Source organism: Pecten maximus, chromosome 3 (assembly GCF_902652985.1).
Source record: "Pecten maximus chromosome 3, xPecMax1.1, whole genome shotgun sequence".
NCBI classification, from domain to species: Eukaryota; Metazoa; Mollusca; class Bivalvia; order Pectinida; family Pectinidae; genus Pecten; species Pecten maximus.
In genome coordinates, this window is record NC_047017.1 from 17,169,889 (window position 1) to 17,187,529 (window position 17,641).

The following is a 17,641-nucleotide window of genomic DNA, read 5'->3' on the forward strand; positions in this document are numbered from 1 at the left end:
TCCGGACCAGATCTTTTGGTTAAAGTTTTTACAATTTATTTTAAGAAATCGGTAACAGATATGCAAATTAGACTTCACCCAGGTGTTCGGTTGTAAGTAGTCCTTTATAGGAATGACACTAAAGGGGGGATGGTGGGCTATATCAGACCTCAGAAAAAAATTAAATGTTACTATGCCAAAATTTTATATGATATTTAAATGAGATATCATCTCCAATTTTCCATATTCGCTCATTCACTACATGAACGTTTAACGGTAAATGATATAGGTGCTTATTTGAATTGAGAAAGTGTAAGATTTTTTTGCTACAATTTTCATGGAATTTATGCAATGTGTGCCTTATGAAATACGCACATATATATTATTATTATAATACTTAGTGGACTTATATGGACTGATGTTCCTACTTTTCACATATTAGTGAACAGCATACACATGGATTAATTTGATATAAGGTCTGTGTGGGTGTTCATTAATTGTTTTATTATTAATTATCCTAAAAGGATCTAGCTGGCATTATTTAGCTGAAAAGCATATTTTTATCAATAGGCAATATTTAGAGAATTTTTGGATAATTTCCATTTTTCTAAAATAAGTTAATATCATTTTAAAATATCAACAACCCCAAAAAATATGTTTTGAAATTAAAAAATAAAAAAAATATCCGACGACGAGGATGGGATTCGAACCCACGCGGGGAGACCCCAATGGATTAGCAGTCCATCGCCTTAACCACTCGGCCACCTCGTCTGGTTGAGTACCGATTTTGAGTACGAGCTATTTATAAATACAGAATTGTTCCTTGTAGTTGTACTCGCATTTGTTTATTTTGACAAATTGTTGATGCTCTTTATTCTGCATAGACTTCAACATTTTAAAGACTATTCTTCTTCTTTGATTCGCGTGGTTTCCCACTTTTTATACAAGTTGTCAGTTGTAGTGTGCAATATATAACACGAAGCTCGATACATTTACTGTACAAGTTTATTTCCGGTGCACTTTTAGGTCACACAACCTGGATGTCAGCTGCTAGTTCATAATTTAACTGTGTACAAAGGCGATAGAGCCGGTGCTACGGTAAGTCGTTGTTCGTATGTATAGTTGTTATTAGCTTTGTGTGCTGTGGTATTCTGTATGTTTTAAAGCCTTATTGACATCAAAGTATGTGGCAGCTCATATGACACATTCGAGCGGCAGTCAAGCTCACCACACCTGTCATAAGATGTGTGACACAAGTTTTGTCAATGTGTGTGATTACGACCGTGACTGACCTACTCTACAAGTGGTCTCGGTCAATCAGTTTCTTATCTAATTCTCTTGCATCTAGTCTATCTTTTATATATCTTTAATCTATATTATTGTTGTAGTATTCTGCAGTTCTGTTATGGTATCAGTATCAAAATTCTGGTTTTTATCCACCGATCATGAGGCAGTTCCTATTTATATAAGGCCTAGTTGCTGTCAGATTGAGTTTTATCCATATAGAACTTTGAATATTGCTTGTAATGGTTAAATTGAGTAAAATGTCACATTTCACATCATAAAGCATATTTTTATGTTTCAAATTGATACAAGGCATGTTTTATGGAATTCTAGTTTTATTTAAAAGAAATCAAATATTGTACACTATGAAAAATGTTAGGAACTGAATTGTAAGAGTTAATTGTAAAAAAACGTTTTTCTAATCGCTTATCCAAGGGCTATAGTAGACACCTAGCTGCAATAACGTACGTAGCTCTGGACGACAGACGGATAATTTCTGACAGATAGCCGTTCTACTAGACACCCAAAATCTACTAGCCTGAACTAAAATCTACTAGCCTGAACTAAAATCTACTAGAGCATCTAGCCCAATAAATAATAATTTAAGGGAAAAATGTATAATCAAAGATTAAATAAACAACACATTCAGAAATGATATATTTTTATACATTTGATATGCATTTGTCTATCAGTTTCCATTTGAAAAAAAAATATAATCTTTTCCTTTATCTATATAAATATCATTTCCCAAACCTAAGTGTCTAACTTCTAAAATCAAATGCTGAATATAAAGCCAGATTCAGGGTTCTGAATTGAATATTACAAGGCATCTTATATACTTAGGTAAGGTTAATTACTGCCAAGAATGTTAAGGTTTCAAATTGTGTTTTGGTCACCTCCATGAATATAATTGAATTTATTGGTTTCACTATTTCCTGCAATGTCATGGGCAAGTAGTCACTAGCCCTGGGCTGGTACCTGGGCTGTACAATTTTCAATAGCTCAACCTGAAAATTTGGTAGCCCCAGACGTCGGGCCAACCCCTGATTGATATCAGTTGGTATTCATGGGTACCTTATGTATAAAGCATTTTGGTATATTTGATTGATAGCGACACCTAGCCGCTTTTGCTTAACTTTTGTTGAACACTTTTTTTTCAAGTTTTTTACACCTTCCAAAAAAAGAAAAGTTTTTGCAAAATCAGTGAGAATCAATAAAAAAAAGAAAAGTGTTAAAAAAATTCTTTATAATAAGCAAAATAGGTGTTGTTATCAATCAAATACATGAAATCTGACCCTAATGCATATACATACTGGTACATACTTTAAACAACACCATACCATTAATGCATACTGGTTCATACTTCAAATAAATCCCTACCACCTCCTAATGTATAATGGTTCATGCTTCAAATAAACCCCTTCCACCACCACCACCACTCTTAATGCATAGATTGCATACTGGTTCATGCTTCAAATAAACCCTTGCTACCACCTCTTAATGCATTCTGGTACATATTTAACAAACCCCTACCACCACCCCTTTATGCATACTTCTACATACTTCAAGCAAATTCCTACCTTGGCTTGGCCGACAGAGCCTTGAGGATGACCCCCATCCTGGAAGGCCTGTCAATGTTGCAACCCCAGAAATGGTCAATAAAGTTCATGGTATTGTTATGACTGACAGACGAGTCACAGAAAGATATATAGCCAGTAGAGTTGGCATTTCAAAGGAAAGAATACATTCCATTCTGACTGAGGATCTTGCATTGAGAAGGCTTTCTGGTCGATGGGTACCAAGACTTCTGACAGTTAATCAGAAGCACACCAGGTGCACATTATCGCATGCTAATCTTAACCTCTTGAGGAAGATACTGCCAACTTTCTTCAGAAATTTGTCACTATGGATGAAACATGGGTCCATCAGTTCACCCCAGAGGCCAAACAACAATCGAAACAATGGAAGCACCCTGGCTCTCCCCCGTCAATGAAGGCAAAGACTGTTCCATCAGCTGGAAAGGTTATGGCATCAGTTTTCTGGGATGCAGATGGTATTCTGCTAAAGATATTTCCAAAAGGGACAAACAATCAATGGCACATACTATGCTTCACTCCTGAGGCGTCTACGGGAAAATATTAAACTTAAGCGCCACAGAAAGAGCTCACTGAAGGTGTGTTATTCTATCAGGACAATGCTTCATAAGTCTGTCATGATTGAGCATACGCCTTATTCACCTGATCTCATCCATCAGACTTTCATCTATTTCCAAAACTGAAAACAGCTATTTCAGGCACCCAGTTTGAGTCCGATGATGACGTCATACATGCAGTGAATGACTTTCTGAACAGCCAAGAAAACAGAGTTCTATAAAAGGGGCATTGAGGCCCTTAAACACCACTGGCAAAAGTGTTTAGATACTGAAGGGGATTATGTTGAAAAATAATACATCATATAATTTATATCCGGCAAAATTGAAATCCTTCAATATGAGGCTCACAACATACCAATCAGCTAATGTACATACTTAAAACCCCACCATCCTCTAATACACATGATACTACTTCACACTTTAAGCATTAAGCAAGAGTATCAACTACTATTGTTAGAAATGCTGATATGTCTCGGCCAAGAGACAAAGCCAAAAATCATCCTTACAGGGTTGAACACTCAGCTGAAGGCCATAAGTGAGGCAGTGCCAAAGGAGACATTGGGAAGAAGAAAACAATAGAAGAAATGGTACATTAGACACAGTATGTACCAGTATGCATTATTGTAAGATTCTTTCATATGTGGGTGTAAATGATATGGCTATTTTTGGTTTTATCTCATGTTGTGATCCCTTAGGAAAAATACCCATATCGTTCAGTTCCACATGTGAAAGAGTATTTTTCTATCATATTTGTCTTTTCTATCACAACTTTCCCATATTCTGCATTTAAACATTCCGCTGTTTTGGAAATTCTCAACTGTTAATGCTTTCAAGAAAACCGTGACTGGATTCTTCATGCTGGTAACGGAAAATGTTACAATTTTTTGAAACTTTTTGTATTTTTTTTTTTCTGAAAACCAGCTGGAATTTAGAGAATGATATTCAAGTTTTGATGGAAAGATGGCCATTATGTTGTCGCCATTATGTCACATCATTGTTCTTCATTATATCATCATAATTAAATAACAAGGAGTTATTACATGGATAGCCATGCAATGCAGCCTCAGAAAACGTGACGGACCAGTATTACATCTGTATGTATGAGAGAAAAGGGTATGGAATACCCGAGAACACGTCTGATATTCAAAAAGAAAAATTATTTTTTGAAAGAAATAGTTCCCCATTCTACAACTTTGATATTTGTTTGGATATTTCATTCACTAATCACCAAAAAAGCTTCATTAATAAATAGTTTGGGACAGCTAATGATATTACCAATTGAAGACTCACATGAAATAGTTAAATTAGCTAATGGATCAATTATGTCCTAAGACTTTTTTCGCTGCTTCAACTTGACGATGATTCTAGTGAAATCTCACTGTGAAAAGGAGGCTTTACAATTACAGCGCCCAAGTTACTCATTAGAAAAAGTGTAACTCTGTCAACATTTTAGAAGTGAAACATACAGTCAATAAATGAAGCACACAACAGTGTTATATTGTGAGGATGAGGGATACAGTAGGTTCATTGTACTGTAAACCACAGGGTTAGGTACACGATATGCAAGTCCACATTAACCGATTTATTTAAGCCAACTTAAAAAGACAGAATTGAAAGGAAAAAGAAATCCTGTTTGTCAGTTTCTTTCAGAGTTTTCATTATTAAGAGTCATCAATGAGCTGTTTAAAGTGTGTGGATGGGCCTCAATGGAAGCTTAGTTGGGAAGCGTCAGACAATGTAATTTTCCATTCCTACTTGTGCGGTTTGTGGTTTTATTTTTTTATCAGGAAGTTGAGATCACAGGAAATTCTTTGCTGTTGTGGTTATGTCCTACAGCAAGACATTTACTGTAAATCTCAAATAAGCCTCTTCCCTAGTGTAAACGTTTAGTATTAGTTTGGGAACGGCATATTTCTGAACCCCTTTCATCTTCCTGTTTTAAAATTGATGATTCTGTAAAAATGAAGAGGGCTTATTTGGGGGCATTGGCTTATTTGTGGGAAGTGGCTTATTTTTTGGACAGGGGCTTATTTGTTGACAGTGACTTATTTCCAATACAGTAATTTACTTCATTATTTAAATTGCTCTTGATAGCATGTGAAAGTCTCTTGCATGTTGTTCAGTGAGGTAGCCACCAGCTGCTACAAGAAGAGACTGAAATGATCCTGGTTGTTCATGGGGTAAAAACCCCAACAAACAAGCAAACAAACCCAAATGAATGTCTTTCCTTCCACAGCGACAAACATCAGAAAACAGGGCGTAAATGATGCTGAAGTAATCAGGATTGCTAGGGTCGAACTGTTCTAAAGTTCATCATTGACAGGTCTAATGTATCGGCTGTTGGTGAATTAGAATAGGCAGTTGATGGTCGTTTATAGACAAATTATCTTAATATGATGATGAGTCAAATTTCTGTTCAGCATGAGGATGTGGGTTTAGATTAGCTGAGGCCTATATATAATTATAGGTTATTTAGAATCAAATGATGAACTGTGTGACTTATAAAATTGCCCTGGTATATTCTAACCTTCCAGCTGCCTCCTTTGGTAAGGCTGCTGATGCATCATTTATCATGTAATTGATTTCAAATTGAGATATTTTTTTTTTACAAGTTTTCCCCTTTGGCTATATAGGGTAAAGCAAATTAGTGTTAAACTTGTCATTTAGTGGTCTGGCTTCACTGGCCAATCAAATCAGAACAAAAACAAAGATAAAATGTAAGACACAAGTTGATTACATATATATGTTTATAAATAGAAATGTTTTAAAATTGCGTGATAAGTTGAGTCAAGTGCATATAATGTATAGAACAGTCAGTGCAATATACAAACAGTTCCAATTTATTATAACGACTTCTAGCTAAATGTGTGATGTTTAAAAAGGCCTCTCTTTGATCCCTATGTGATATAAACTAAATGAGATAGAAGAAAATATGAAGTTTCTATAATATTGAAACCTTCATAGAAAGGTCCATATTGGTAATCAAGTTTTACTTCATATATAGTTGCACGAATTTGCTAAGGACCTTCTTTATGACTAATCTGTGTCAGGAATAATTGTTTTTGAGAATTTATTTGAAATCTACACATCTCAAAAGGAAATACGTAAAGTGTGGAGAGAGGTTTGTTGGCTATGTATTTTGTGTTAAGGCATCCTTGAAGACAGTGTGCTCTTTAACAATGGTCCGTCAGTGTGTCCGCACCCTCAATATTTCTTTATGGGCTCTTAACTTTCAGAAAGATTTGTCTAAAATGGCTTCTTTGAAAAGGTTAGGGAGTTGATAATGCAAGCTCTTCAATAATAAAATATCTCTCTTTAGTAATATTATATTCCGTGTTTTTATCAGTTGATACTTTGGCATTTAGATATCATTCCAAACTAGTTAAACCAATTGGCTTTTTCTCTAAGAGTCTAGAGATGTTATATATTATGAGACCTAACAAGTGCTGTTGGTATCAGTTTGTCTGCGCTACCATGCTGGCATTGTGAGGTTAGCTTGGAGTCGGGCCACCTCCTTCACCCCGTGTTGCTTTGGTACTTGCTGTCAGACATGGTGAAAAATGTTGAAACCTTTCACCAGACGACATGTTCTTTTCTGTACATGCCGGGTGATAGTTGGTAATAACCTTTACACGTTTCTCTGTGGAATCTATATCTATGCCGCGCTAATATTCGGAAATGTCTTAAAATCAATTGATACAAAATGTCACATTTTTATTTTGAATTTCTAGTTTTGTAAACTGCATCAAAACATATTATTGTCTTATTGTGGAATTTTATTCCATAGATTTAATAATTGGTAATTTTTTTGGTCGCCCTTAACCTATCCATCCATGCATTGTCTGTCTGTTAACAATCCTCGTTTCTGATATTTCTCAGAAAGTATTTGATGGATATTTCTCAGAAAGTGTTTGATGGATCTTTCACAGATTTCATATGTAGTTTGTCTATGGTCCTCAGTTTAACATATGCATATTGAATTTAAAAAAGGGTTTAGACTAAACAGAAAACAAAATGGCTGACAGGTGGCAATATTGAATTTTGACAAATTGAAGTTAGTTATTTATCGAAAACAAAATGGCCAACAGGTGGTCATGGGTATTGAGAGTTGAAGTTTCCTATTACTATTTCTTCTTAAGAACAAACTTCTTGTGTAGTTCCCATTGGTCTATTTTAGCAGTGTATCATGTATCAAAAGTGGGTCACTCTGACCTACATTTTTACCTTTAAACTACTTCATAAAAGAGATTGTCCATTCTTGACATGTAATTGCACATGTACATTCATTCAGGCACTGTAATTCACAGAATTGTCTTGTATGTCCTTTCTGAAGTAAATACACTCACTTCAATGAAGTGTAAAAGTTGGAAATAGAATTTATTATGATTGTTATGTTACAGATTACCGGATCTTACTTCATTTTTATCGAAAGTTTATGGTCATTCAGAAATAATTAGTTACGTAATAGAGGAAGTGACTTTGTGCAGTTCATCAGTAGGAATGATGTCTTCTTAAAATTTGCTTGGTTTGTTTTGTTTCTCATTTTCATGTTGTGTTCAACTATTAAAGATGTAGGGTTAAGAAGTCTCTTTTGTTAGAATTTGTAGGAATTGCAGTACATCTTAATCAATTAGCTATGATGGATAATTATAAGAGTAATCTGTCCATTGATTATTCCTGTAAAATTTAAGTCCATAATCTGTCGATTGTTTATGCCTGTAAAATTTAAGCCCATATTCTGTTCATTGTTTATTCTTGTAAAATTTAAGCCCATAATCTGTCCAATGTTTATTCCTGTAAATATTAAGCCCATAATCTGTCCGTTGTTTATGCCTGTAAAATTTAAGCCCATAATCTGTCCATTGTTTCGTCCTGTAAATTCTAAGCTCATCGTAGCTTTAGTCCGTTGAAATAAAGCTGTGAATATTCATTCTCATTATTAGTAATTGTGTGTGTATGTAAGTGCGACAAATAAAAAATTGTTCCTTTTCACCCATATCTATATGTTGTTGTGATGAAGTTACTTGAATTTTATATCCCTGTTGTGTGTGCCATAATTTAAATGTACTAAAACCATGAGAACTTGGGTATAGTTTCTACCCAATAACGGCTGGCGAATCACGATATCAGTCTATGCATCCTTACCACTCCTGCTTGAAGATGGCCAACATTCACGCAAGAAAATATTGGAAATTTATCATTTCATACAAGAAGAGTTTTTTCCTCTAGTTAAGCATATAGCTATATAGACAATTCAAATTTAATTTTGTATTTGTTCAATTTCATCAGCATTGATCAACCTTTAAATGACAAGAACAATTCATTAGCACTCAGCCACAAATAATCGCCATGTTGTTGCATTGTAGCCTGTTTGTGTCATGTATTTGAAATAGTTTTATTGCAAGTGATGAAATGGATAATTTGTTATTATTTTTATTTATTTTTTTGTAAATATTTGTTGAGGTAATGATCTTCTGTCGCTGGTTAGTAACACTCTCAGAGGTCTAATGTGCTTCATATAGCAGCAGTCATGACGTATACCAGCAAAAACATCTTAACAGTGTTTCAATAGGGACTACAACTGTTATATGACAAAATTATCTTCTATTTAATTGATTTATTCTACTTCCTGACACCAAGCAAAAGTATCCTGACAATGTTTCAACAGGATCTGTTTTGTAACAATATTATTTTGCATTTAATTTATTTCTATTGTTTCCCATGCCAACACCATGTGATCATTCCATACCCTGGATTCCGTTGTAAATGAACCATTGATACAACAAGACAATTGCCGGTATCCATCTGATTGTGTCTGTATTCAGCTGTATATAGCTATCACAGAAGAATGTACAGGTCTGCAGAGATCTAGTGTTGCAGGAAATCTGATGGCATTATGAATCAACAATTCTCTACGGAATTTGGCAAGGAGTAAAACCACAAAGTGCAAATGTCACCAAGCGTTGTCTGTGTGCTGGTGGTGACAATAACCGGTATGTTGACTCTATCTGCCGTTTTGATACTAGTTTTTTCTGCCACATTGATGATAAATTGGGGAAATTTTATTAGGGAATACAACCACATCGTAGAAGTCCTAATCTGATGTGTTTTTTGCTGCTTTATGAATGTGAATGTTGTGGTTTGATTTACCTTAGCAGCACAACTTTATATCTTTCAGCTTTATTTCCATAGGTTTTTAATCACTGGTTGACATCAAATTAAGTCGTTCTGACTTCTGTGATGCATCTTGGGTTTTGCGATGATCGTGTGGTGATACATGAGTTCCTTCCGGTTGCGCAATGTACTGAATATTATTGACACGTAATTAAGGTTCTAAAACACATTGTCTTAACATAGTTTTGACAAATATTTACAGGTTTGATAAGTCAATTGAGGTGATGCTGATGGGGGATAGTACTAGCTTGTGTCATCCATACCTCCAAAGTTTTAAAAGCACAGTTAAGTTTGTATATACATTATGTTTAAAGAGATGCTTAGATGGTGTTCATAGAAATGAAGATACAACTTACCTTGAGTATTCATCCAGCAGTAGGACCATGTAATGCCAGCAAATGTTATTTCATTTCCTGAATAGCGACATCCTATATTAGTCCCCTAACGGTGAAACTAGGGGGTTATAGGTTTATTTTCTGTCCGTCTTTGTACGTATACACGTAATACTAAAGTTTGTCAGTACTCTAACAGCTTCATTACTTTAAGGATTTAGATCAAACTTCACACTATGATAAAGGATCATAATATCTTGAACAAGTTTGAGTGTCAGACTTTTTAGGTCATGTTCAAGGTCACTGTTACTATTTTTAGCAGAGGCGAGTAGGGGACAATTAAGTATTGCTTTAGCAATACCCAATACACTTGTTTGAAGTCAAGAGATTTTATTACCAAATGAATACAATAAATTAAAATTGCTGTCATTTGATTATTATCTACCTGTCTCCACCTCAGATACTAATACTGCTGCCATTTACCTGTCTGAGGGACTTCCTCAGATACTGCTGCCATTTACCTGTCTGAGGGACTTCCTCAGATACTACTGCCATTTACCTGTCTGTGGGACTTCCCAGATACTACTGCCATTTACCTGTCTGTGGGACTTCCTCAAATACTATTACCATTTACCTGTCTGAGGGACTTCCTCAGATACTACTGCCATTAACCTGTCTGAGGGACTTCCTCAGATACTACTGCCATTTACCTGTCTGAGGGACTTCCTCAGATACTACTGCCATTTACCTGTCTGAGGGACTTCCCAGATACTACTGCCATTTACCTGTCTGTGGGACTTCCTCAAATACTATTACCATTTACCTGTCTGAGGGACTTCCCCAGATACTACTGCCATTTACCTGTCTGTGGGACTTCCTCAAATACTATTACCATTTACCTGTCTGAGGGACTTCCTCAGATACTACTGCCATTTACCTGTCTGTGGGACTTCCACAGATACTATTACCATTTACCTGTCTGTGGGACTTCCTCAGATACTACTGCCATTTACCTGTCTGAGGGACTTCCTCAGATACTACTGCCATTTACCTGTCTGTGGGACTTTCTCAGATACTACTGCCATTTACCTGTCTATGGGACTTCCTCAAATACTATTACCATTTACCTGTCTGAGGGACTTCCTCAGATACTACTGCCATTTACCTGTCTGTGGGACTTTCTCAGATACTACTGCCATTTACCTGTCTATGGGACTTCCTCAGATACTACTGCCATTTACCTGTCTGGGACTTCCTCAGATACTACCGCCATTTACCTGTCTGTGGGACTTCCTCAGATACTACTGCCATTTACCTGTCTGGGACTTCCTCAGATACTACCGCCATTTACCTGTCTGTGGGACTTCCTCAGATACTACTGCCATTTACCTGTCTGGGACTTCCTCAGATACTACCGCCATTTACCTGTCTGTGGGACTTCCTCAGATACTACTGCCATTTACCTGTCTGGGACTTCCTCAGATACTACCGCCATTTACCTGTCTGTGGGACTTCCTCAGATACTACTGCCATTTACCTGTCTGGGACTTCCTCAGATACTACCGCCATTTACCTGTCTGTGGGACTTCCTCAGATACTACTGCCATTTACCTGTCTGTGGGACTTCCCAGATACTACTGCCATTTACCTGTCTGTGGGACTTCCACAGATACTATTACCATTTACCTGTCTGTGGGACTTCCTCAGATACTACTGCCATTTACCTGTCTGAGGGACTTCCTCAGATACTACTGCCATTTACCTGTCTGAGGGACTTCCTCAGATACTACCGCCATTTACCTGTCTGTGGGACTTCCTCAGATACTACTGCCATTTACCTGTCTGTGGGACTTCCTCAGATACTACTGCCATTTACCTGTCTGTGGGACTTCCTCAGATACTACTACCATCCACCTGTATCTACCTTTGATACTACTGTTATCTACCTGTCTCCACCTCAGAAACTCCTGTCATTTATACCTATCTGAGGAACTTCCTCAGATACTATTTGCCAGTCTGGTTGCTATTGAAGACATGTCATGATCAGTGTGCAGGTTTTATGTTATAGCTGTGATTTTGTACATAAATCACTAATGGTAACATGGATGGTTTAGATATGAAAGATGGGTATAGCTCTGGTGTAGGATAAATACTGATTTAGATGACTGGCAGGCTTTCTGAAGATTATGTTCTGTTGTGCTCTGATTCCAATGGAATTATTGATCATATGTTATTTGATGTCTCGAATTTTCACCTACAGCTGCAAGAGTCTTGGAGTATACGATATTAGGATTGTGTTATCATACAATTAATTGGGAGACTATCTTTAAGCCTAGGAGCTATGTCCTTGGATGACCTTGAACAGCTTAGAAGGTATCTTGTATGGTATAACCCTTTTAAGATATAGGCACTTGCTGACTCCATCTCCAGAGAAATGAAAATCTGAGAGTTATTCTCATAAAATTGTGTCTCTGTAATGATCAGACTTAAGCTTAGCTGCATGTTATGTGATCATGTACAATTTGTTAATTTCTGCCAGAATCCAAGAATCCATTAGACAAGGGAATCCATTATAAAGGAATTATTTATTAAAGCATTCTCATGTGTGATCTGCTGTGACTAGGATTTTGGCCAATAAAATCTTACATTAGGATCGATTTCTGCCTGGAATTTGGTGACATCAGAAGTCTTGGTGTTAGGTGAAGATTTGATGCACTTTTTTTGGTTGGATATAAAGTTGTCAACATGTGAAATCAATATATATGACAGTGCATTCTCCTGAGGGGTTATAAATAGATATCTACTGCTGTAACATATTTTTCCAGCTGTTCTTTATAAATAATAGAATACTGCAGTGAAATGTTTTTCCATCTGTTCTTTTTAAATAACAATATATACTGATGAAAAAATTACAGTTTGTACTGCTGGGAGATGTTGCTCCAACTGTTCTTTATAAATAACAGTTTGTACTGCTGGGAGATGTTTCTCTAGTTCTTCTTTATAAATAACAGTTTGTACTGCAGGGAGATGTTTCTCCAGCTGTTCTTTATAAAAAAAACCAGTTTGTACTGCTGGGAGATGTTTCTGTAGCTGTTCTTTATAGATAACAGTTTGTACTGCTGGGAGATGTTTCTCTGGCGTTCTTTATAAATAACAGTTTGTACTGCTGGGAGATGTTTCTGTAGCTGTTCTTTATAGATAACAGTTTGTACTGCTGGGAGATGTTTCTCTGGCGTTCTTTATAAATAACAGTTTGTACTGCTGGGAGATGTTTCTGTAGCTGTTCTTTATAAATAACAGTTTGTACTGCTGGGAGATGTTTCTCTAGTTGTTCTTTATAAATAACAGTTTGTACTGCTGGGAGATGTTTCTCTGGCGTTCTTTATAAATAACAGTTTGTACTGCTGGGAGATGTTTCTCTGGCGTTCTTTATAAATAACAGTTTGTACTGCTGGGAGATGTTTCTCTGGCGTTCTTTATAAATAACAGTTTGTACTGCTGGGAGATGTTGCTCCAACTGTTCTTTATGAATAATAGTTTGTACTGCAGGGAGATGTTTCTCCAGCTGTTCTTTATAAAAAAAACAGTTTGTACTGCTGGGAGATGTTTCTCTAGTTGTTCTCTATAAATAACAGTTTGTACTGCTGGGAGATGTTTCTCTGGCGTTCTTTATAAATAACAGTTTGTACTGCTGGGAGATGTTTCTCTAGTTGTTCTCTATAAATAACAGTTTGTACTGCTGGGAGATGTTTCTCTAGCTGTTCTTTATAAATAACAGTTTGTACTGCTGGGAGATGTTTCTCTAGTTGTTCTTTATAAATAACAGTTTGTACTCCTGGGAGATGTTTCTCTAGTTGTTCTCTATAAATAACAGTTTGTACTCCTGGGAGATGTTTCTCTAGCTGTTCTTTATAAATAACAGTTTGTACTGCTGGGAGATGTTTCTGTAGCTGTTCTTTATAAATAACAGTTTGTACTGCTGGGAGATGTTTCTCTAGCTGTTCTTTATAAATAACAGTTTGTACTGCTAGGAGATGTTTCTCTGGCGTTCTTTATAAATAACAGTTTGTTCTGCTGGGAGATGTTTCTTTAGCTGTTCTTTATAAATAACAGTTTGTACTGCTGGGAGATGTTTCTCTAGCTGTTCTTTATAGATAACAGTTTGTACTGCTGGGAGATGTTTCTCTGGCGTTCTTTATAAATAACAGTTTGTACTGCTAGGAGATGTTTCTCTGGCTGTTCTTTATAAATAACAGTTTGTACTGCTGGGAGATGTTTCTCTAGCTGTTCTTTATAAATAACAGTTTGTACTGCTGGGAGATGTTTCTGCAGCTGTTCTTTATAAATAACAGTTTGTACTGCTGGGAGATGTTTCTCCAGCTGTTCTTTATAAATAACAGTTTGTACTGCTGGGAGATGTTTCTCCAGCTGTTCTTTATAAATAACAGTTTGTACAGCTGGGAGATGTTTCTGTAGCTGTTCTTTACAAATAAGAGTTTGTACTGCTGGAGATGTTTCTCTAGCGTTCTTTATAAATAACAGTTTGTACTGCTGGGAGATGTTTCTCTGGCGTTCTTTATAAATAACAGTTTGTACTGCTGGGAGATGTTTCTCTGGCGTTCTTTATAAATAACAGTTTGTACTGCTGGGAGATGTTTCTCTGGCGTTCTTTATAAATAACAGTTTGTACTCCTGGGAGATGTTTCTCTGGCGTTCTTTATAAATAACAGTTTGTACTGCTGGGAGATGTTTCTCTGGCTGTTCTTTATAAATAACAGTTTGTACTGCTGGGAGATGTTTCTCTGGCGTTCTTTATAAATAACAGTTTGTACTGCTGGGAGATGTTTCTCTGGCGTTCTTTATAAATAACAGTTTGTACTACTGGGAGATGTTTCTCTGGCGTTCTTTATAAATAACAGTTTGTACTGCTGGGAGATGTTTCTCTAGCTGTTCTTTATAAATAACAGTTTGTACTGCTGGGAGATGTTTCTCTAGTTTTTCTCTATAAATAACAGTTTGTACAGCTGGGAGATGTTTCTTTAGCTGTTCTTTATAAATAACAGTTTGTACTGCTGGGAGATGTTTCTCTAGCTGTTCTTTATAAATAACAGTTTGTACTGCTGGGAGATGTTTCTCTAGTTGTTCTCTATAAATAACAGTTTGTACTGCTGGGAGATGTTTCTGTAGCTGTTCTTTATAAATAACAGTTTGTACTGCTGGGAGATGTTTCTCTAGTTGTTCTCTATAAATAACAGTTTGTACTGCTGGGAGATGTTTCTGTAGCTGTTCTTTATAAATAACAGTTTGTACTGCTGGGAGATGTTTCTCCAACTGTTCTTTATAAATAACAGTTTGTACTGCTGGGAGATGTTTCTCCAACTGTTCTTTATAAATAACAGTTTGTACTGCTGGGAGATGTTTCTCTAGTTGTTCTCTATAAATAACAGTTTGTACTGCTGGGAGATGTTTCTGTAGCTGTTCTTTATAAATAACAGTTTGTACTGCTGGGAGATGTTTCTCTAGCTGTTCTTTATAAATAACAGTTTGTACTGCTGGGAGATGTTTCTGTAGCTGTTCTTTATAAATAACAGTTTGTACTGCTGGGAGATGTTTCTGTAGCTGTTCTTTATAAATAACAGTTTGTACTGCTGGGAGGTGTTTCTCTAGTTGTTCTTTATAAATAACAGTTTGTACTGCTGGGAGATGTTTCTCTAGTTGTTCTCTATAAATAACAGTTTGTACTGCTGGGAGATGTTTCTCCAGCTGTTCTTTATAAATAACAGTTTGTACTGCTGGGAGATGTTTCTCTAGCTGTTCTTTATAAATAACAGTTTGTACTGCTGGGAGATGTTTCTCTGGCGTTCTTTATAAATAACAGTTTGTACTGCTGGGAGATGTTTCTCTGGCTGTTCTTTATAAATAACAGTTTGTACTCCTGGGAGATGTTTCTGTAGCTGTTCTCTATAAATAACAGTTTGTACTGCTGGGAGATGTTTCTCTAGCTGTTCTGTATAAATAACAGTTTGTACTGCTGGGAGATGTTTCTCTAGCTGTTCTTTATAAATAACAGTTTGTACAGCTGGGAGATGTTTCTCTAGTTCTCTATAAATAACAGTTTGTACTCCTGGGAGATGTTTCTGTAGCTGTTCTTTATAAATAACAGTTTGTACTGCTGGGAGGTGTTTCTCTAGCTGTTCTCTATAAATAACAGTTTGTACTGCTGGGAGATGTTTCTCTAGCTGTTCTTTATAAATAACAGTTTGTACTGCTGGGAGATGTTTCTCTAGTTGTTCTCTATAAATAACAGTTTGTACTGCTGGGAGATGTTTCTCTAGCTGTTCTTTATAAATAACAGTTTGTACTGCTGGGAGATGTTTCTCTAGCTGTTCTTTATAAATAACAGTTTGTACTGCTGGGAGATGTTTCTCTAGCTGTTCTCTATAAATAACAGTTTGTACTGCTGGGAGATGTTTCTCTAGCTGTTCTTTATAAATAACAGTTTGTACTGCTGGGAGATGTTTCTCTAGTTGTTCTCTATAAATAACAGTTTGTACTGCTGGGAGATGTTTCTCTAGTTGTTCTCTATAAATAACAGTTTGTACTGCTGGGAGATGTTTCTCTAGTTGTTCTCTATAAATAACAGTTTGTACTGCTGGGAGATGTTTCTCTAGCTGTTCTTTATAAATAACAGTTTGTACTGCTGGGAGATGTTTCTCTGGCGTTCTTAATAAATAACAGTTTGTACTGCTGGGAGATGTTTCTCTGGCGTTCTTTATAAATAACAGTTTGTACTGCTAGGAGATGTTTCTCTGGCGTTTTTTTATAAATAACAGTTTGTACTGCTGGGAGATGTTTCTGTAGCTGTTCTTTATAAATAACAGTTTGTACTGCTGGGAGATGTTTCTCTGGCTGTTCTCTATAAATAACAGTTTGTACTGCTGGGAGATGTTTCTCTGGCGTTCTTTATAAATAACAGTTTGTACTGCTGGGAGATGTTTCTCTGGCGTTCTTTATAAATAACAGTTTGTACTGCAGGGAGATGTTTCTCTAGCTGTTCTTTATAAATAACAGTTTGTACTGCTGGGAGATGTTTCTCTGGCGTTCTTTATAAATAACAGTTTGTACTGCTGGGAGATGTTTCTCTGGCGTTCTTTATAAATAACAGTTTGTACTGCAGGGAGATGTTTCTCTAGCTGTTCTTTATAAATAACAGTTTGTACTGCTAGGAGATGTTTCTCTAGCTGTTCTTTATAAATAACAGTTTGTACTGCTGGGAGATGTTTCTCTAGCTGTTCTTTATAAATAACAGTTTGTACTGCTGGGAGATGTTTCTCTGGCTGTTCTTTATAGATAACAGTTTGTACTGCTGGGAGATGTTTCTTCAGCTGTTCTTTATAAATAACAGTTTGTACTGCTGGGAGATGTTTCTCTAGCTGTTCTTTATAAATAACAGTTTGTTCTGCTGGGAGATGTTGTTTCACAGTGTCATGAACTGATATAATGAAATGTTTCATAAAATCATTGCATCCTGATCAAACACCTTTGTAGTAGATCAAAAGATATTTTAAATTAAATGATGTTATATATGCTCTAAATATAAGATAATACCTTAAATAATTGATGAGAATTTCTAAAAACTTCTAAAACAATTTATAGATGAGAGCATGTGTTTTTGCTCTAATGGTAAATTGTGGCTCGGATCCATTGGAATACCCTATTC

The 17,641-nt window shown here is 36.1% G+C and overlaps 1 protein-coding gene and 1 non-coding gene across 3 annotated transcripts in view; one reads left to right on the plus strand and one right to left on the minus strand.

The window, feature by feature from the left end:
* Positions 1 to 668: 668 nt before the first annotated feature.
* Trnas-gcu lies at positions 669 to 750 on the minus strand. The gene has a single exon. It is a non-coding gene; the product is annotated as a tRNA-Ser (tRNA).
* A 199-nt stretch (positions 751 to 949) lies between these two features.
* LOC117323388 (protein dispatched homolog 1-like) overlaps positions 950 to 17,641 on the plus strand; it is a 39,578-nt gene continuing 22,886 nt past the window's right edge. For both annotated transcript variants that reach the window (XM_033878575.1, XM_033878574.1), the window contains exon 1: positions 950 to 1,077. The gene's annotated coding sequence lies outside the window, so the exon portion shown is untranslated. The remainder of the gene's footprint in view (positions 1,078 to 17,641) is intronic.